We start from the raw sequence: 22550 nt of genomic DNA, 5'->3' as shown, positions 1-22550 counted from the left end.
GGTAGGAAGACAGAAAATAAATTGGGTTTATCTTTTTTAAAGATTTTATTTACTTATTTGAGGGAGAGACAGATAACGAGAGAGCATGAGCAGGGAAGATAGAGAGAAGCAGGTTCTGTAAGCAGCCTCGGGGCTCCATCCCAGGACACTGGGTTCATGACCTGAGCCAAAGGCAGATGCCTAACCAATGGAGCCACTCAGGAGCCCCAAGAAATTTGAATTTATTACATTTATATAAAAAGTCTACTTTTATATTATATTTATAATATAATTATTCATAGAAATTAGCCACTTATAAACCACTTAATTTTATTTAATGTAGCTTTTTGCAGTGCTACCAACTGGTGATTCACAAGCCAAGGTATGCTACAGATGACCTTTAGAAAAGGTATCCTTGGTTTTCAACATCTGACAACAGAGTAAATTATGAAATAAATCATTCTAAAAACATACTATTAACACGTTGCCATTGTATTTCATTGGATAACTAGGAGTCAGTAAATACATATTTGCCTTAATACAAGATCATCAGCAACATTTTAAAGATTGGAAGTCATTATTAAAGGACACGTTAGTGTACTCTGAGAAATGACTAGGAAGACTTTAATACCAAAATTGATGAAAGTACTAAAAGTCTTGCTACATTTTAAATATAGGTTATTAAACTTTTCAAACCTTTCCCTTTGCAAATCATTTTTATTTTTATATTAATTCTATCAGGAGGATAGGTCATTCATCTACAATATTTAAGATACCTTAATTTTAGACAATTCTGATTTAAAAGGAAGCTGAAAATGCCAGAAGATATGATTGATAAAATACTATATTTCTAATTAGTTTCTGATTTTATATCTTACTGCATGCAAAATGATATTACACCATATTTTATTATATGAAACCTAAATTGCTAAAATTAGGCTCCTTCTCTAATAGCTTACGTTTGTCTTAATTTTATGAAAATTTACATGAAAGTTTAGCACAGATTAAAGCCTGACAAACAATAATGTCAACAGAGATAAGTGTTGTTGAATTTTTGTACTTCTATATCTAACTTTTCTTCCCTTAATATCCTGAAACAATCAAGAAGACATATTTATGAAATAAATTATAGTCTAACTAAATTTCTTAGGGTAGAAAGCATTTATGCGATTTCAGACCTAGTATAGCTGAATCAAATGACTTTTTCTGACAGGCCCAATAAATTCTGACAATAAATACTAAGACAAGGTAAAGGACTTAAAGGATTCAGATACTTAGGATTTTTCTTTTTTCTTTTTCCTTAATAGACTGATACAGTAAAACAACCCAAGAGTGAGACTGGACCTTTAAAATATTGGACCTTTGCCTTTAGGCTTAAAAGTATTTTCATTTCTCACTATATAACCCCATATAATAGTATAGATTCAAAGCCTCCTATTCCTGGTTAAACATACTCAATTAAAGCATGACAATTTTAATATCATTACAGCCACGTCCCTTACCCACAAGGTCATAATGGAGTAAAAGGTATGTTGTGTCAGCCTGTGGAAAGGTGTGGACAAAGACACAGAGGCTCTGCTAGAAGTGACACAGGACTCCTTCACTATGGACACGCAGCATTCTGAAACTGCAGGCTGTGCTTTCTCTGAGTACAGTTAAAGGCTTTTTTGCTTTGGTCTACAGCCATTTCCATACTCCAAAAATGAATCCAGTTTTTCAGTCTTTGTGTCTCTTGAGCTAGTATCATTATGGATACTGGAACATTCACTTCTTGAAACAGTTTTTTTTTAAGTGTTTTTTTTTTAATTTTTATTTATTTATGATAGTCACAGAGAGAGAGAGAGAGAGAGGCAGAGACACAGGCAGAGGGAGAAGCAGGCTCCATGCACCGGGAGCCTGATGTGGGATTCGATCCCGGGTCTCCAGGATCGCGCCCTGGGCCAAAGGCAGGCGCCAAACCGCTGCGCCACCCAGGGATCCCGAAACAGTTTCTTTAAGTCAAGATAATACTTTCTTTTGATTTCTCATCTATTTCTTAAATCAACTGTTTTTCTTCTTCCTCTTCATCTCTCTTTTAAAATTGAAATGCTTAAAAAAATTGAAGTGCATAAAAAAACACTCTTTCACATGCATTCTTCACTTTCATAGACTCTTTGCCTTAACTAGAGACTTGGACAATAAATTGACATCTACAACTCAACAGGTCCAACACAGAATTTCATTTCTTACCTGAAGGTTCTTTTGCTCATGTACTATCGATCTCAATTAATGGCATCTCTGTTCTTCCAGTTACTGGAGTCAAAACTTTGGATTCATCTTTGATTACCTACTTTCTCTAGCTTCCCACATTTAATCAGAGGACACTGCTAGCTCCATCTTGAAATAATAACTATAACCTGACCAATTTCTACCCACCACCTCCAATGCTACTCCTCTGGTCCAAGCTACAGATATTCCTCATTTGTTTTATAGCCTTTTCATTGTTTCCCTTTTTTTACTCAGGGTGATCCTTTCCCCGTAAGCCAGAAATATCCTTTAAAAGCTAGGTTAGATCATCTACATCTCTCTGCTCAAAACCCTTTAATGTCAGTCCAATCACTCAAAACAAAATCCCAATGTTCTTCCCCATGCCCCAATGTTCTTTCAGTGTCTCAAAGCCTACATAACCTGGCCCAATTTTTTACTCTGGCCTTAGTTCCTATAATTCTCTCAGTATTCATTCAGCTCCAAACACACTGAATCTACTTCCATTTCCTAAATCCTAAAGATTCTCATGCCTTGGGAATCTACATTGGCTACCTCCCACCCCTAGAAATCTTTCCCCCACCTTCTCCCTCCCTTCAGTTCTCCACCTATATGTCAATCTACCTTTCATCCTTTCCAGACAACATGACATAAAATAGGCACCCCTTTCCACACTTTCCCACTCAGACATCTTTATTATTCCCCATAGCATTTACAACTATCTGATATTAAATACTACTTGTCATGCTATATATGAATATTTATTTATTTCCTACTATATATTTATGTATCAAAATGAAATTTCAAGCTCTCATAAAATTCATGTTTTACTGGGAGGGTATAGGTAAGTTACATATTTTTAAAAATTGATAAATTTTATACTGTAAAATTTCTACTAAGTGTAATAACATGGGAAAGAGAATTCCAATTTTGAAAAAGAGGCAGTAATTTCAAGTATGATCATCAGGAAAGGATTCATTATGAAAATGGCATTTGAAGAAAGGCTTGAACAAAAGAAATGAACAAGTCATGTATATCTAAGAAAAGTATATTCTGTATATATGAAGTACTCAGCAAATAGTCCTGCTTTAGGAATATTACTAGTGTGCCTGAGAAACAGCAAAAATGCTGATGTAAGTAGGTATGGTGATAACAAGGAGGAATTACAAGTACTGAGTAAGAAGTACTGCAAGTTTAAGTACACTTTTTAGGACAGGCCTCCTTATGAAGATACATTTAAGAAAAGCCCTAATGAAAGTCATCTACAGGAAAGAGCGTATTAGACAGAAAAATAGTGCAGGGTCTCTGAAATAGGAAGATGCCTGACATGCTGAGGGAAAACCAGAGGCTGAAATAAAATTTGGGGAAAGATGAAATCAGAGGCATTTGGGCCCAGATCACTTAGCATCTCTCAGAACAATGGGAAAACTTGGCATTTGTTCTGAGTCTTGCTTTTAGTTTCTGAGGAAACTATCAGGGGGCTTTAAGCAGAGAATTGACATAAGCTAATGTGCATTTTAACAATATCATTCAGGCTACTATGTTGAAATATTCCTTAGGTAACATTGACAGAAACAGGAAGAATTTGAAGTCTATTACACTAATCCAAGTGAGAGATGATAGTGGCTTAAAGCACAGTGTTAAGATTTAGCATACAGCGGAAAAGTGAGTACTGAAAAGATAGCAGGGAAAGAAGTAAAGACAACTATTTTAAGGAGTTTTGCTCAAAACGGGAGGAAGGAAGTAGTATAGATTTTGAAGACAAAGCACAGTCCAGGTGGGAAGGGAAGCATCCAAAATGAGAAAAACAACAGACTACTTGTATAACAATGAGAAGTGGTCAGAGATTAGACATAATTTGAGAATCAGGTAACACTTTCTTTCCATTGGTCCACCACACTGAAATGAATAGAATATCATGAATACAGGTACCTTGTCTCTTTTCCTTGCCCCCACATCCCCAGGGCCTACAAAGTGCCTAATACCTAAAATGTAATCCATAAATATTCGTTGATTAAATCAATAGCAAATTATGGAACTGCTGCTTAACTTACTATAAAAAATTTTAATGCTATTTCCACTAGTTCAATGAGAGGGTACTGAGTAAGACTTATGAAGAAGAGCTGACCAAAACAATTGCACCATGCATTAGAAATAAACCTCACTTCTCCTAGAAATATTTGCCATATCTGCTACTGTGAAATTTCAAGATCATAGATCTCCTTTAATATGTTGAACAAATTTTACCAAGTCCAATAACATTCTGTGAAGGCCTACTATGTACCAGATTGGGGAAAAAAAAAACTAGAATGAAGAAGATATAGCTCTTGTCCACATAATTTAAACAGTTACAAAAATTAATTCTGCCTTAAGTAGGTTAAATCTCAGAGACAGGGCCACACTATAGAAAAGCTTTCACAGTTGGGTAGGATTTTGTTAGATGGAAAGAAAGAATGTCATCACAGACGTAAATAGTATGATTAATGAATATAACCCATGCATAATTGGGTATGAAAAAATTAGGTGGAAATATTCCCCAATCTGCAGCTGGAGGAGTGTTTTCTGGTATAACACAAAATATAACTTAACATCATACAATCGAGGAGACAATTTTATGTGTAGAGCCTATTTAAAGTGATTTTTTTTAATCCTAAATAACACAACAGCAACAACAACCACACTGAAAGCAATTCTCCCTTTCCTGTAGTTTACAGAGTACATAGTAAATAGTGCCTGAGACAGTTTCAGTTTATTCTGCATCCAGACACCATTAAACCTTTGATGAATGCTATAATCCTTTCCCACAAAAAATTTAATGCACATTTGTGCATGCACACAAAATTTTGCACACAGTATCATGTGAATTATAGAGAGTCCATGAAATACAACAATTAGTGACCATTTTAGATTAATTATACACGAGACCTACATTTTGCAGAGCTCACTGAATGAGGCAATCTTCGTAACAATGAATTGCTAAGGACTACATCATTAGGGAAGTTGAAGCACTCACAAATATAAAAATTGAGATGTTTCATATAGTTTTAAATAATTAGAAGCAAGAATATCAAGGATATCATTCTTCCAGGAGCTTTACACAAGTAATTAATTCTTCCTCAATACAAATTTCAGCGCTATGATTATTATTATTACGATTTTTGTAAGGAAAGTAAGAGACAAATTTAGCAATTGTCATAGTTATGTCAGTAAATGCAGGAGTTGAGCTATAAACCCAGATGGTTTGTCACAGAGCATGCTGAATTAATCAAAGTGCTATAATTCTTTTAACAAAGAGACCCAACAAAAACTGATAAAGGATCACTAGAGTAGATCAAAGCAGAGAATACTATCTATCTCACACTTGGTTGAACATTTCAACCAAGTTTGAGGGGAGAGAAAGTTGATGCTTTTCCCAAGTCCACTGAAGATAATGTGCTTCCAGTATTGGTGGGACAGGTTGCTACAGAACAACTCACCAACTGAAAAAGAAGAGCCAAATAAATATCTTTGAAAATGTCAGAGTACTAACAAGGAACTTCTGGAACTTAAGGAACCAAGATCCAGAAAAAAAAGAGAATCACAGAAAGGTACAACTCAAATTTTGCACTTCTCTCTTTGAGGAATTTATGGAGCATAATTTATGGCTATGAGTTTGAGAAGTTAAGCCGTCATTGTACAGGAATAAAGAGAACAATACTGGAGTTAAAGTGCATGAGTAAGGAAGGAGTCTTAATTCAATTCACATTTGAGATCTACAAAAGTCCACATCCTCAGAGTAGGGATAAAACCCTCATGAAGACTGAATATCAGTATCCCAAACAGTCAAATATATAACATAATTAATGTTCACCAATGCTAATTGGGTGTGCTAGGAATGTGAAGAAGGAAAAGTACATAGAAAACTATGCTTAAACAGTGGCAAAACTACTAAAACACAAAGCAAAAAGGTAAAGCAAATACATATGCACAGTAGGTCTAAAGGAAGAAAAGCAAACTCCTTTCCTAACTAAAAAACAGGACCTAGAAAACAAGGAAATCATATCTTCATAAAAGAAAAAAAAAAAAGAGATAGCTATGAAGCCACAATTCTACATCCAGTAAAAATATCCTCCAAAAATTCAGGAAAATAAAGATATTTTCAAAATACAAAGCTGAGAAAGTCACAATAAAGGTAAGTTCTCCATGATAAAACAATGATCTCATACAAAAACCCAGAACCACTCAATGAAAAATGTAAATATATAACCAATTCTACATAAGCATTGCCTATATGAAGGAAAAATAATAATATCTTGTGAAGTTTAAAAAAAAGAATAAAAATATATTATGGATATCTATCCAGAAGGTTAGGGTGACATAAAGTTGAGAGTTTCTACTTGCATTATTCAGTAGTGGTAAAAATCGAGATTGTATGCTACAGAGAAACACTAAGAACTCATAAGTATTGTATGTAGGTGTGTATAAGTAATAATTGAGTGGAAAAATAAACAGCAACAAATATGGTTTAATCTACATGTAGACTAGAAAGGAAGGAAAAATACAGAATGGTGAAACAAATGAAATAACATCTTAGTAAAGTAGATTTAAATCTGATGGCAATCTTTTAAAGAGAAGATATTAGAATATTTTAATCTCAATACACATAACTCATTCTTGTTCATTGTCTCAATGTTATATTTAAATAAATTTTATATCTTACTTTTCTTTTTTATTGGTCATTTTCAAGGTTGGCATGGTACAAATAAACCCAAAGTATCATAATGTTGTTCGACATGTTCAAATATCAGTTGAGAAGATGCTTCAATCTATAATGGCTAGAAAATATTCTTTACAGAAATTACACTTGAGATTTTTTTTTGTAAATGAATTACCTTCTCCATAATAGTCTGAAACAAATTTGGTTGCTGTTTGTCATTGTCTTTTGTTTAACTTTAATGTCACATTTGTTGATATTTCACATGCTATTTATTTCTATTTGTTGAAAAAATTTGCCTAATATTACTTAGATGATTTTCTTTTAATATTAACATTAAATTATATATATCAAATTCATAGATTTAATTATATACTGAGTATTAAATGTTAGATAAAAAATAATATATAAACATAACTTTAAAAGCATTTTATTTTTAATAATAAATTTATTTTTTTATTGGTATTCAATTTGCCAACATACAGAATAACACCTAGTGCTCATCCCATCAAGTGCCCCCCTCAGTGCCCGTCACCCATTCACCCCCACCCCCCACCCTCTTCCCCTCCACCACTCCTAGTTCGTTTTAATGTTTAAAAGAAAAAATAGCAAAATAGAGATATGATGGCTTTTTTAAAAGACTTTATTTATTTATTCATAAGAGGCACAGAGACAGAGACAGAGACATAGAGGGAGAAGCAGGCTCCTCGCAGAGAGCCCGATGTGGGACTTGATCCCGGACCTGGGATCAAGCCCTGAGCCAAAGGCAGAAGCTCAACCGCTGAGCCACCCAGGCATCCTGATATGATTGCTTTTGTGGTAAACTTTGGTTAATATCACTAATGATAACAGTCAAATAAATGCAAAAGGTAAAAATTTAAAATTTTATTTTTCTCCAAATGTTATGAGTTTTTATTACTTGAGAAACTTCTATTGCTTAATTACATACCATATTTTAACTAATCTAATTGGTTTAAGATAATTTATTGGGCATTTCCAAGAGTGGTTCCAAGTTGAAGTTGATGTTCTTAACTAAGATGTACTGATCCTAAAATATTGTGCATACTGTTTGAATTGCTCTCAAGATATATCACTGTTTTGAAATGGAGACCATGTCTCACAGCATTAAATTTAAACAACTCATCCAGTATCAAGTATTTTGGTTTCTAAATTTTCTGGATAATGTATCTATTGTTTTACTTCATTGGCATTATTAACAACATAAATTCACAAGTTTACTTCAATATTCTTTTCAATCAATGCATAAAATTAAAATTTCGGGATTTTTTTGCTATTCATGTTAGTATGCATGTGTATTTTATAAACCTGTATAAAACAATGACATCTACGTTAAGTTTAATTCACCTGGTTTCTTTCTCTATCATTTCTCTTTCTTTCTCACATAAATATTAACCCTCAGTATTATTTTTCTCACCTCAACAGAGTAATATTACTTTCTATTTTATACATATAACATTATGTCAACTTATTAATCATCTCATTAATAATCTTGTTTTGAAATTGTCATTCTAAGTTTTGTTAAAGTATTTCATCTATATTATATGCTCAATTACTCTATTACCAAATTTCAAAATCATAATCCATAATCTCTATAAACACTATGTTTTTATTGACAATTTATATGTTTAACGTGTTTGCTCAAGGGCTTATGTATATTCTGTCTCTTAAATGCAAATTTTCCCTATCTTGATTTATCTGCATTAAATACTAATAGTGTTTTCTTTATTCAATTTTGTCAATTCCATGTTTTATATAAAAATTACATTTACTGTTGTTCTATTTGAGAATCTAAGTATTTCCAGTATGATATCTGCATAGGTACTTCTTATAGCTAAAATTGGTCTTGAAGGAAGTAAAAATAAGCCTATCTTTTTAGTTACCTTTTTGTTATGATAAAAATACACTTGTGTTTTAGGTTAAAATATAAATACAGTTTCTACAATTACTTTTTCCATTTCTCAATATTTTAGCATAACATAAAATAGTAAATTTTCAGTCATGATCTTCCAGTGGAAAAATCATGATCATTAATTTGAATCAGATAATGACTTCTTAGAAACAACTTCATGCTGTCATAAGGATGATTTGGCAATTTTCCAAAAACATAATCTAATAAATATATTAAAGGACCAGAGGTATGAATTTTCTTGTTTAGATTACCAGTTTCATGAATATAAAATGTTCATGTTCCAAAGGGCAATTCAAAGATACATATGTAGCACCTCAGTTGTGAATATAATAGGAATACCTGTGTGCATTCTCATCATTTTGGTAAGTAACTAAATCATCTTGAAATAAAGAATTTGAAGCCACAAAGTTTTCATCAGACTTGTCAAGTTGTGCATTTGATGAGATGTTTTGCCAAACATTTATTATTATAGATAGTAAGTAAATTATTCATTAAATAAATAACATGTGATGTCCTGTTTGAATATACTATCTATGTAGTGCTGCACAAAATAAAGGAAAACATATGCTTTAAGAGGAGGCAGAGCTTTACAAACAGGCCAGATCTCCTGAAGCTAAACTACAATTTTAATGTGATGTAAACAGAAATGTAAAAAGGTTCTTTTGAAACTAAAATGATGGATCTATAGCCCATGTAAAGTGTAAAAAAGTACAAACAAGGAATTTCTGAAAAAAAATCAATGATTTACCCTACTTTATATTGTATTAAAATATACTGCAAAACATCACTATAGAAATAGTGGAGTGTTGGTATGTGAATATACAATGAATAATAATTGAAACCTCAGAAATAAGCAAATAGGATATTGATATTTGTAAATATTACTACTTCAACTCTATGGCAAATTTTTTAATTTTTAAAGAAGGAAGAATCTAGATTTTTAAAAAAATCTTACTTCCTAACTCACAAAAAGATAAATTACACATAAACCACATATGAATTTTAAAGAAAGTAAATTATTAAACACAGTAAAAGAAACCATAGGCTTTTACAACTGTAGAATGGGAAGACCTTTTTAAGTAGAACATAAAACCTCTGAAACCATAAAATAAAATGGATGAATAAAAACATATATTAAAAGTTTTCTACATAGAAAAAGTATTACAAGCAAAATCCAATGACAAATAATATTCAAAATTAATATCAAGAAAGAGTGCTAATTTCTTAATACTGAATCTTTATAGGCCACTGAAAAAGATCAATAGAAATTTTAAAATTAAACAAATAATATAAATGGACAAATACAGAAAAAAAAAATGCTGAGGCACCTGGGTCGCTCAGTTAAGATCTGACTCTTGATTTTAGCTCAGATCTTGATCTCACAGTCAGGAGATAGAGCCTCACATGGGGCTCCACACTCAGTGTAGAGTCTGCTTAAGATAATCCCTCTGCCAGTCTTGCCACTCTGCCTGTCCAAATAAATAAATAAAATCTTTAAAAAAATAAAAAGAAATGCTAATGACCCCTAAACATAGAAAATAAAAATACTCTTGATAAAAGAAATAAAATAAAAATGATACAGACACACCAATTTTTACTTATTATACTAGCAAAGATCCAAAAATTGCATAAATAATAGCTTTATGAGAGCATGAAGAAAACATAAAGCTTAGTCACTTCTAATTGAATTATAAATGACTATAATCTATATGAAGGATAATTTCACAGTTATCTGTTACAATAAAAATACACATCCTAAGTATTTCACTTCTAAAAAATTATTACATTCATTTACTAAAATGAGTATGAAATGATAAATACAGAGTTAATCACTGCATCTTGTAGCATTATTTTTTTTTATTTTTTTTTAATTTTTATTTATTTATGATAGTCACAGAGAGAGAAAGAGAGAGAGGCAGAGACATAGGCAGAGGGAGAAGCAGGCTCCATGCACCGAGAGCCCGATGTGGGATTCGATCCCAGGTCTCCAGGATCGCGCCCTGGGCCAAAGGCAGGCGCCAAACCGCTGCTCCACCCAGGGATCCCTCTTGTAGCATTATATAATAATAAATCTAAATGTTCAAAAATAGAAGATTTTTTTTTTTTTTTTTTTTTTTTATGATAGTCACACACAGAGAGAGAGAGAGAGAGGCAGAGACACAGGCAGAGGGAGAAGCAGGCTCCATGCACCAGGAGCCCGACATGGGATTCGATCCCGAGTCTCCAGGATCGCGCCCTGGGCCAAAGGCAGGCGGCAAACTGCTGCGCCACCCAGGGATCCCTAGAAGATGCTTTAAATAACTGTGGTACATCCATTAATGGAATAATTTGCTTCCTTGAAAAATAATGTAGTTCTTTTTTATTGTAAACTTTTTTGATAAAATATAACCAAGTAGAAATCAAAGTATTACAGGGTAGTAGCATAAAAAGATGGGCAAAGTATAATAAATATGTGTTTATACATATAGAATTTATATGAAAGAATGTCTAATAAACTAGCACCTACATTTGCTCTTAGAAAACTGAATTGTACTAATAAAATTATAAAAAAAATTAATAAATAAAAATGAAAAATAAACAGAATTAATTTTTTATGAAGTAAAGGGTCCAGTAGGTTATATAAATCACCTAGGATTAAATGAGAAAAAAGGGAATTCTACAAAACATAATGAAAGCAGACATTACATACAACTAAACTTTTCCATGTTCTACTCCACTGAGTTGAGTCTGATCAATAAAACTATTTTAAAGGTTTTTAAGGTGAAGTGTAACAATCCTCTCTGGGAATATGTGTGCTCTACTTTTCTGTCACTTTTGATATATGGTATAGGAAAATCTCTGCCATTAACAGGAACAGCGTGGTAAGGAAGGCTGCCTTCTTTCTATCTTTCTCCTTCCTATCAAAATGAGACATCTGACATGTGTAATATTTTTAGAGAGACTCCATCAGTTGTACTTCTGGTCACATTTTTTAGGAATTTATATTTTTAAATTAAAGTAATATTTATTTATTTTCTTTAGGCATTCACATTATTTTTCCCATAATATCAAAAGCTGTATATTATTTGTGACATCTAAATTTTAATTATAGGACATTAAATTAAGAGCAAAAGGCAAAACTTGAAAATGGTGTGAATTTTAGTATTAACCAAACACTATTTTATAGTTCTGATTTTTTTTCTTCCATTATATACAGTCTTTTTTGACATGGTAGGACAAACGCTTATTGACAGCTCCTAAGTCTCATATTTTACAATTTCTAATACAGTGAACTTTTCTTCTGAATTCTATCTAAAAACATTCTAGGAAAGCATCATAAGTCAGCTGCCTACCCCTGAATCAATCATTATTAGAGTAGTAGAGCCAGTTAAGAGCTCAGCATTCTCGTGAAAAGCACTCTCTAAAATGAATAATATGCAGGTCCTCAATGAACTAGGGTTGTTTCCAAAAGAAAGAGGATGCTTAACAACAAAAACAAGTCAAGCTAAAAGAAAATATAAATACAGAGGATTAGATAGATGACAGATACACAACAGACACAGAAATATAGGCAGACATATAAAAATTATATGTAGAACACACACATAATTTATGATTACCTGTGGATAGTGTGATTGGTTCTATATTTACCAAATATCTACTCCTCAGAAAGTATTAGGTTTAAAATCAGAGAAACGTAAAGATACAAATGTATATACAAAGGAATATAAAATAATTCCTATCAGCAATATGTGACATTTTAATATAAAAGAAAGCTTTGGTTTAGAATCACTCAGACAAACTTGGGCTTGAATTATCTAAGTCTTCTCATCCTCAGGTTTTTATAAACTTATTTGAAGAATAACTCCTAATTGATTCAGAGTAAATGAGAAATTATGTTTAATATCTAGGACAGTGCTTAATAAATATCAGTTCTGGTTTAATATCACATTTTACTGGTAATATTACCACATATCTACAATTTAGAATTAATCTTTAAAAATCAATGCACAATCACCATTCAGAATTAAAATAATTTAGATAGTGGTGCCTGAGCCACCTGAGGATGTAACACACTTTCTAAGAAAAGTTATGTTACTGCCAAAGAATGTCTAAAAGTACAAGGAGATTCTGAGCATGTATTTCCTCATTCACTGTAGTTATTTATGCTAGCTGAAGAAGTACTTCATATATGTGTTATATATTAATATGATACATATCCAAAAGTTAAGTTTAAATACTTCTTAATTTTACAGCAATTAAGAAAGCCATTATACCACTACTTTTATTTTTGCTCTCTGATATGGGATATTTGTGAGAGAACTTTATTTAGTCAACTAAATGCTCTCTGCTTCATAATGCCACATGTTCAAGTTTCTCAGTTTGAATCCAATCATTTTCATGAACACTGAGCACAATTTATCAATATGTTTTGTTGCCTTGAGTGACACAAATTACTTTCCAGGGATCTCTGCTTGGGGATCAGTCAATTCCCGGTGTTTTGTAAGTAGGGCATTTACCATCTGGCATATTTGTTTCATGTTAATGGAGAGTAACTAACATATGATATATATGTACTTTACTGATACTTTTATTTTTAACTTTCCCTCTGAATGGATATCAATGTTCATGTTGACAACATTTCTCAGAAAAATAAAAGATTGTTTGTCATATTCTCACAATCTCTAACATAATTAAGTTTGCAAATATGTCAAAGATGTTCTTATCAGTGATACAAACTTTTGTGTGTAGAAGGATCACCTGTGGGGCTTGTTAAAATGCAGATTATATGGAACTATCACAAAATCTTGGGGACAGTTCAGGATCTGCATTTTTGTAAATAATCCTGGATGATGCTATGAAAGGTCATCCACATACAATTAACTTACTCAAAATACTAGTGCCTGTGGAATAATCACAAGCTCTAATTTTTGAGCCATATTTCAAATATATATAATATTAAAAGGGCAACAAGAAGAAATCTTGCTCTAAACTTCTAATCTTGATAATGGGAGAATTTTTTCCTGACTACCATTATAGCTGTGAACTTACCCAAACAAGCTTAAGGCAAGTCATATCTCATTGCTTCTTTTTAAACTTCCACTCTTGTCCTAGAGTGCTTTTTGTTATTGTTGTTGTTGTTGTTGCTGTTGTTGTCATTACTGCTCTTGTTGATTGCTGTTGGTATTTTTATAACTCTCACTATCTGTATCACGGCAAACCATCTATCACTTTAAAAATTCAGAAGTTATTTCTCTTCATGTATGTAAGGGCCAGAGACACAACCAAAACATGATATTGAATCAAATATTTGTAGTTCAATAGTTTCTTAAAACTAAGGGATTACCCAAGAACAGTTTCAAAGAAGTTCAACAAAGAGTGTGTCGTGAAGCCATTGTCTTTCATTAGAAGTAACAAATGATATACACTACACAAAAATAAACTAAAAATGGATTTAAGACCTAAATGTAAGACCTAAAACCATAAAATCCTAGAAGAGAGCACAGGCACTAATTTCTCTGACATCAGCCCAAGCAATATTTTTCTAGACATCTCTCCTGAGGCAAGGGAAATAAAAGCAAAAATAAACTATTGGGACTACATCAAAATAAAAAGCTTTTGCACAGCAAAGGAAACAATCAACAAAACTAAAAGATAACCTACTGAATGGAAGAAGATATTTGCAAATGACGTATCTGATAAAGGATAATATCCAAAATATATAAAGAACTTATACAACTTAACACCAAAAAACCCCAAAATAATCCAATTAAATAATGAGCAGAAGATATAAATAGACATTTCTCCAAAGAAGAAGACATACAGATGCCCAACAGACTCATGAAAAGATGCTCAGCATCACTCATCACTGGGAAATGCAAAGCAAAACCAGGATGAGATATCATCTCACACCTGTCAGAATGGCTAAATTCAAAAACACAATAAACAACAAGTGTTGGCAAGGGTGTGGAGAAAGAGGAACCCTTGTGCACTATTAGTGGGAGTGAAAACTGGTGGAGCCACTCTGGAAAACAGTATCGAGATTCCTCAAAAAGTTAAAAGTAAAACTACCAGTAATTGCACTAATGGGTATTTACCCAAAGAATACGAAAACATGAATTCTAAAAGATACATGCACTCCTATGTTTGTTGAAGCATTTTTTACAATAGCCAAATTATGGAAATAGCCCAAGTGTCCATGGATGGATGAATGGATAAAGAAGAGGTGATACACACACACACATGCACATGTGTGTGCACACATACACACAGCGCAATATTATTTAGCCACAAAAAATTAAATCTTGCCATTTCCAAAAACATGAATAGATCTAGATAGTAAAATGCTAAGTGAAAAGTCAGTCAGAGAAAGATAACATATGATTTCACTCATATGTGGAGCTTAAGATACAAAACAAAGGAAAAAGAGACAAACCAAAAACCAGACTTTAACCATAGAGAACAAACTGATGGTTAACAGAGGGGTGAAGAGGGAGGAATTAGTGAAACAGGTGAAGGGGATTAAAAGTACAGTTATTTAAAAAAGTGAGTACACTTACCATGATGAGCTTTGAGTAATTTATAGAATTATTGAATCACTATATTGCTAATATAATATATTACACTAATATAACATTTTATGCTAACTATACTAGAATTCAGAAAAAAACTGGCCCTATAAATAAACTTTTAAAAATAAATTACTTGCCTGAATTGCAGAGGATTATTATATTTTTGACACAATATAGCATAAGTAACAAAGTGAGGAAAGTATAAGTGACAAGACATGCATATAATGCATGCAGTAGAGAGTCCCAGATTTTTCATCATGGGAAAGATGCAAGTTTAGAACAAAACAAAACAAAACAAAACAAAAAACAAGGAATTTTCCCAGAGATGAAGATACTGCACTCAGATTAAAATAGTAGAGTAGTGCAAATCCAAATATATTATAAAATTCAATAGATTATAATAAAATTTCAGAATATCATAAAAATTCTTTAAATTCCTGAAGATAAAACAACAGAAAAAACCTGGCAAACTCCAAAGGAAATAAATATATGAAAAGTTCTATCAGATATATCACATAAAACACTATCTTGAAAAGTATTAAAAATTTTTGTCATAAAACTGTTTGCCAAGTTTTAATGAGTAATTATTTTGAACTTAAAATCCAGCTCTCAATCAAGAACTCATTCAAGTTAAGCAAGAATCTACAAATTTGAACACCATAAACGCTAAAACAGTGAGATTAATTAAAAACAAGAATGAACATACATATATTCATCCTTACATACAGCTAGACATAAATATGTGTAAATTTTACACTCTAAAAGATTATAACTCCATCTCACCATAATAGCAACACCACATTGATAATTACTTGAGGTGATAGATGTGTACGCCAACATCATGGTAACCATTTTACAATATATACAGGTATCATATCATCATATTGTACACCTTAAACTTAATAATATATGTCAATTACATGTGCTATAAAGTGTCTTCTTTCCAATAAATAATACCTTTGGGGGAAAATAATACCTTTGGGGGAAAATAATACCTGTGGGGGCAAGGGGTATATGGAAAATGTTTGTATTTCTCACTTAATTTTAATGTAAACCTATGACTGCTCTAAGAAAACAAACCCTAAAAAAAAAAAAAAATAGAAACATGGAGCCACAAAAGATCTTGTATGGTCAAAGCAATCTTGAGAAAGAATGAAGCTGGAGGCATCATGCTCCCTGATTTCAAACTCAATTACAAAGTTATAGTAAACAAAACAGTATGGCATTGGCATAAAACAGACATAAAGATCAGTGAAAAAGAATAGAGGGACCAGAAACAAACTCATGCAGGGGTGCTAGGGTGCTAGGGATGCCCAGTCAATTAAGTGAACTACTCTTGGTTTCAGCTAAAATCATGATCTAGGGGTCATGGAATCCAGCCCTATACCAGGCTCCCCACTTAGTGTGAAGTCTGCTTGGGACTCTCTCTTCCTCTGCTCCCACCCTGCTCTCTCTTTCTCTATTGTCTCTCAAATAAATAAATAAACCTTTTTTAAATAAAGAAATAAACCCATGCATATATGCTAAATTAATTTATGAAAAAAGAACCAAGAGTATACAATGGTAAAAGGATAGCATTCAATAAATGGTTTCAGGAAACCTGGACAGTTACATACTAAAGAATAAAATTGGACCATTATCTTATACCATGGAAAAAAATTAACTCAAAATGAATTAAAGATTTGAATGTCAGACTGAAACCTTAAAACTTCTAGAAGAAAACACAGATGATAATTTCCTTGACATTGGTCTTGTAATAATTTTTTAAAATTTGACACTGAAAGCAAAGGCAAGAAAGGAAAACTAAATAAGTGGTACTAGGAGTGCCTGGTTGGCTCAGTCAATAAAGTATGTGACTTTTGATCTCAGGGTCATAAGTGCAAGTCCTACATGGGGCATAGAACTTCCTTAAAAATAAGTAAATAAATAGCTATTTATTAAAAAAAAAAAAAAAGAAGGACTGTATTAACCTAAAATGTTTCTGCACAGTAAAGGAAATGATTAACAAAATGAAAAGGCAATTTACCAAATGGGAGACAATATTTGCAAATCATGTATCTTATAAAATGTTAATACCTCAATTATATAAAAACTCATAAAAATCAATAGAAAAGTCCAAAAATCCCATTAAAAAATTGTAGAACTTTCTCAATAGACATTTTTCCAGAGAAGACATACAGATGGCGAACAGGTACAAAGAAAGAAGCCCAACATCCCTAATCATCAGAAAAATTCAAATCAAAACTGTATACGAAGAGGTATCACCTGACACCAGTTGGAATGACTGTTATCAAAAAAGAAATAAGCTGTGGTAAGGATGTGGGGGAAAGGAAACCTCTGTGCACGATTATTGGTGGAAAGTAAACTGGTTCAGCCAGTATGGAAAACAGTATGCAGGTTCCTCAAAAAACCAAAAATGTTATAACTACCATATGATCCAGCAATTCCAGTTCTGGGTATTTATCCAAAAACAAAAACACTAGCTTGAAAATATATGCACTCTCACATTCACTGTGGCATTATTTACAATAGCCAAGATATGAGAACAACCTACGTGTTCACTGATGGATGAATGGACAAAGAAAATGTGGTCTATATACACAATGGGATGTTATTCAGCCATTAAAAGAATGAAACCTTGCATTTGTGACAATGTGGTTGGACCTTGAGGACATTATGCTTAGTGAAATAGGTCAAACAGAAAAGACAAATACCACAGCATCTCACTTATATGTGGAATCCAAAATAAACAAACCTAAGCTTACACAAGAACAGATTGGTGGTGCCAGAGGCAGAGGATTGGGGTGGGAGAAATGGCATCAAAGGTACAAACCTCTAGTTATAAAATAAGTAATTAATTGGTACATAATGTACAGCATGGAAACTATAGTTAATAACACTTTATTATATATCTGAAAGTTGCTAAGAAAGTAGATCTTAAAATTTCTCATCATACACACACAAATTCTGTAACTATGTATGGTGATGGATGTTAACTAGATTTATTGTGGTGATCACCTAGTAATATATACAAACATCAAAATATTGTGTTGTATACCGGAAATTATTAAAATATTATAAGTCAATCATATGTCAGTCTTAGAAAACCAAAAGCACATACACACACACACACACAAAACAAACTATGAGATGTGAGACGCAGCAAAACAGTACTTAATAGAAAAATGTATAAAAAGTTGACTTGATTTAAAAAACAAAATTTTTTTCTTTCTTTTCTACATAGTAGATAACTAGGTAACTTCAAAGACACACCAGGGATAGTACTATAAATATCTTCAGGGCTCAAAGTATAATCAAGATATAATAATATCAACTTACAGATGTCTGAGCTGAGAAACAGATTCTTAATCATTTTTAATGTCTTCAGTTAGCAGACTGAATCAATCCATTGACTTAAATCTCTTTGAATAAAGAGGACACCAAATATACTTAAGGAAGCACCTGAAATCATATCAGAAATATATACTTTGTTTCCCCTTAATCTTCTAAAGGCACCTCCTACTAGCCATTATCATAATGTACATTCGACAAAGGAAAAAGTCCAGGTATACATAGGATTATTTGACATCAACTTTGAGATATTGATTTCACAGGGACAAGAATTGTCATCTACTTTATGAAGGCCAAATGATAAATTGGAAAAATGAATGAATTCGTTGTAGGCCCAGTGGGTCCCTGCATTAATCGCAGAGCTAATTCTTGGTCTTTAGTTATAACCATAATTGCCATAACATATTAGTTCCCTAGCCTGTAGGCTAAGAACTATTACAAAAGAAAAAGGAAAATAAATGTCCTGGCACAATTTATCCTATTAAAAATATGAGATTCAAAATAATCGTGTAAAACTGGAATAATCCCGGAAATTAGTGACAGCAAAAAACACTAGATTGACAAATCTTTTTAAAAAAATGATTCTTATTACCCTTATAATGAATTCTCCATGTTGAACTATATTGAGTATGGTTATTCCTTAGAAATTAATGGCAAACTATTAGAAACACACTAGACTAGTGGCTCTATACACAGATGCTTTTCCAGATGGGCTTTCTCTTGGAGCAAACACATTGTGCTTCTGGTTTACGGCATGCAACTGTTACCTCAAAAATGCTTTTAACTTCATCCTGTACACAGAAAGTACCAAGGGAGGATTTTAACTGGGAAAACAGTCAACCAAATCAAACACACAAGTAAGATACCCAATATAAAACCTAATCAATATAACTTTTACCAAAGAAACATGTTTTGCTAAAAAAGGAAGTGGCGATAGGCTAAAAACGACATATGTGCCTCATTGTAAGTAGAATGCTTTACATAGGGAAGTTGTGAAAATGGAGAGAATAAGGGAGAGAAAAAACTGGAAGAAAAGCCAAATTAAAGAAGGTGGAGAAAAATAGTAGAATAGAAATAACCATTCTCCTGTCTTTTTATGATAATGGTAAAATGATAATTTTACCAATTATGGACACAACCATAAACTATATGATATTTTTCAGTTTAGCCTGTAACTGAATTTACAGTATGTGTGTATTTTTCTGTCTTGTGTCTTTTCCTTAATATTATTGTGTGTGATTTTTATGGTTGTTACCTGTAGCTGGGATTTGCTCATTTTTTCCATTGCCAAATAGTATTCCACTGTATGAAGATTGCACATTTTCTTTTAAATTCATTTTCATGTGAGTAAAAAAATTTATATTTTTCACATTTTGGAACTATAATGGAAAGACTGGTATGAACAGTTGTGAACATGTATTTTAATTTCACAAATACCTGAATTTCTTTAAGATATTTACTTAAAGGTGAGTCATGGGCTCTGGATAGCTTTACTTATTCTAGATAATGTTACACTGTACCCCCCAAAAGTTATACCAATTAATAGCAGAAGAGTAGAGGTATCTTTGGTCTGCAAGCTCACTTTGGCATTGTTAGACATTTTTAATTTTTGAGAATCTAGAATGTGTCTACTGTGATAACATTTTAGTGGCCATTTTAATTTCCTAGAATATAATGCCATTTTTTTCATTTCTAACATTTGGACTTATTCTTTTTGCTGTAGCTTTTCAAGTCACTTGTCCATTTTTTAAAATATATTTAAAAATTTTTTCATATATACTTCTTTCCATATTTTGAGTGCTTGTCATTTGTCAGTTATGTGTGTTGAAAAATGTGTGTTGACAATACATTACTACACATTTGGTTTTTTCACTATCATATTTTGGCTTTTTCACACAGTGTCACATTTTCACTCCCCTTTTGGTATCTTGTGATTAACTGAATTCTTAATTTTAATGTAATACCTTTTCCTTTAAGATTAGTATTAACTCTTATTACCATGGTTTCATTACGATAATAACTCATGATATATTTTGAAGACTCTATCATTTTGCTATTTACAATGAAGTAACTGATTTACATGGAAGGGATCTATTTTATTGCCTGAAACAAGTATCTATTTTAATTTTTAAACAATTTTAATTTTTAATGGACTCCCAGTATGATTTGAAATGTCTACCCTTCCCCCATTTTCCTGTGCTACTTCTGTCACATATCTATATATCTGTGAGTTTGTTTCTGTGTGCACAAGACTATTACATTGATTATTCTATTCCCAGGACTAACATGGCAGTATATCACAGAGCATGGCTTTATAAAAAGTCCTAGTAATTGTATAATAAGTTCTCTATTTCCTCCACCTCCTTCTTTTTTGACATAGTCCACTTGTCTAACATGTCACCTTAGTTTTGTGACAACTGGTCTCTTCCATCATTCCAAATGTTATGAAACCCAAGGACTAAGGAAAATCTGAGAGGATTGTTCTAAGGCTCTTTTGGGAGTCTCTTCTCTCAGGTTGGAGGTGTGGTTGATATGAATTAAGAATACTCATGTGGGGATCCCTGGGTGGCGCAGCGGTTTGGCGCCTGCCTTTGGCCCAGGGCGCGATCCTGGAGACCCGGGATCGAATCCCACATCAGGCTCCCGGTGCATGGAGCCTGCTTCTCCCTCTGCCTGTGTCTCTGCCTCTCTCTCTCTCTGTGACTATCATAAATAAATAAAAATTAAAAAAAAAAAAAAAAGAATACTCATGTGGATAACGAGTAAAGGAACTGGCTCTTGTGTGTTGTTACAGAAGCTGGATCATGAAACATCTATACCCTGACACAGCACACTATGGCTATATAGTAAACTTTTTCTTTATTCATTACCTTATTGTTTTGTAATATAGGGTAGCTATGAGCAATTCTTGGTCTTCATTTTTCCACTCAACACCATTTTCAAATTAGATATTTGAATTAAATTCATTTCAATCTCAGTCCTGATGCAGACAAAGTAATTTCTATTCTAAATACAATGATGAAAACTATGCTTTCTTAGGTTCTTTTAATCTGATGTTTTCAAATGAATGTATGCATACACATAATTCAGTACATACATTTAGTCATACATGTAACTAAAAAAACAATTACTTAGGGAATATATCATTATTTAAGAACTCTGAAATAATTTTTTTGGTAAAAAATAATCTTAATCTTCTATTGAGGAGGAATTTCCCTTTGCATATCTGTCCTTCTGAAAATAATCTTTAAAAAATGCTTTATTATACAAGGAACATTTGGGTCAAAATTTGTATTATTACTTAAGTATTGATGATCTTATGGTTAAAGAATCCATGTATTTGTTCTCTTCTGTATATCCTTTGGTATTTTTTTATCATCCGTTTTCCAAGAAGGTACACAATAGTAATTAATAATAACAGGCTCATTTGGAATAAATGTAAGGTAACCAGATAGTTCTTGGTTTTGGACAGTTTAGAAATACATAAGAAAAGCAAGAAATTATTATGTGGTCTACTGAATGTAAATGTTTCAGAATCTAACCGCTATCAATGTGAGAACTACTGAAATCTTTGTCCTTTCATTTCTTAAAGAATGCAATGCATACTAAAATAGAGCAGTCAAAATTGCTCATTTTCCCAAATTGGCTATTATCTATCTACTGATTATACCACAAACTTATTTCCTTTTTGCTGGACCAAAACATTATGTTCTGAAAAGCACATTTCACCTTGAAAATAAGTCAAAATGTACAAATTCAATATATATTTCTCATAGCTAGAGATCTATCAGAATCATCCACG

Source organism: Canis lupus, chromosome 22 (genome assembly GCF_011100685.1).
Source record: "Canis lupus familiaris isolate Mischka breed German Shepherd chromosome 22, alternate assembly UU_Cfam_GSD_1.0, whole genome shotgun sequence".
Lineage (NCBI taxonomy): Eukaryota > Metazoa > Chordata > Mammalia > Carnivora > Canidae > Canis > Canis lupus.
Note: the sequence above shows the minus strand (reverse complement) of the source record.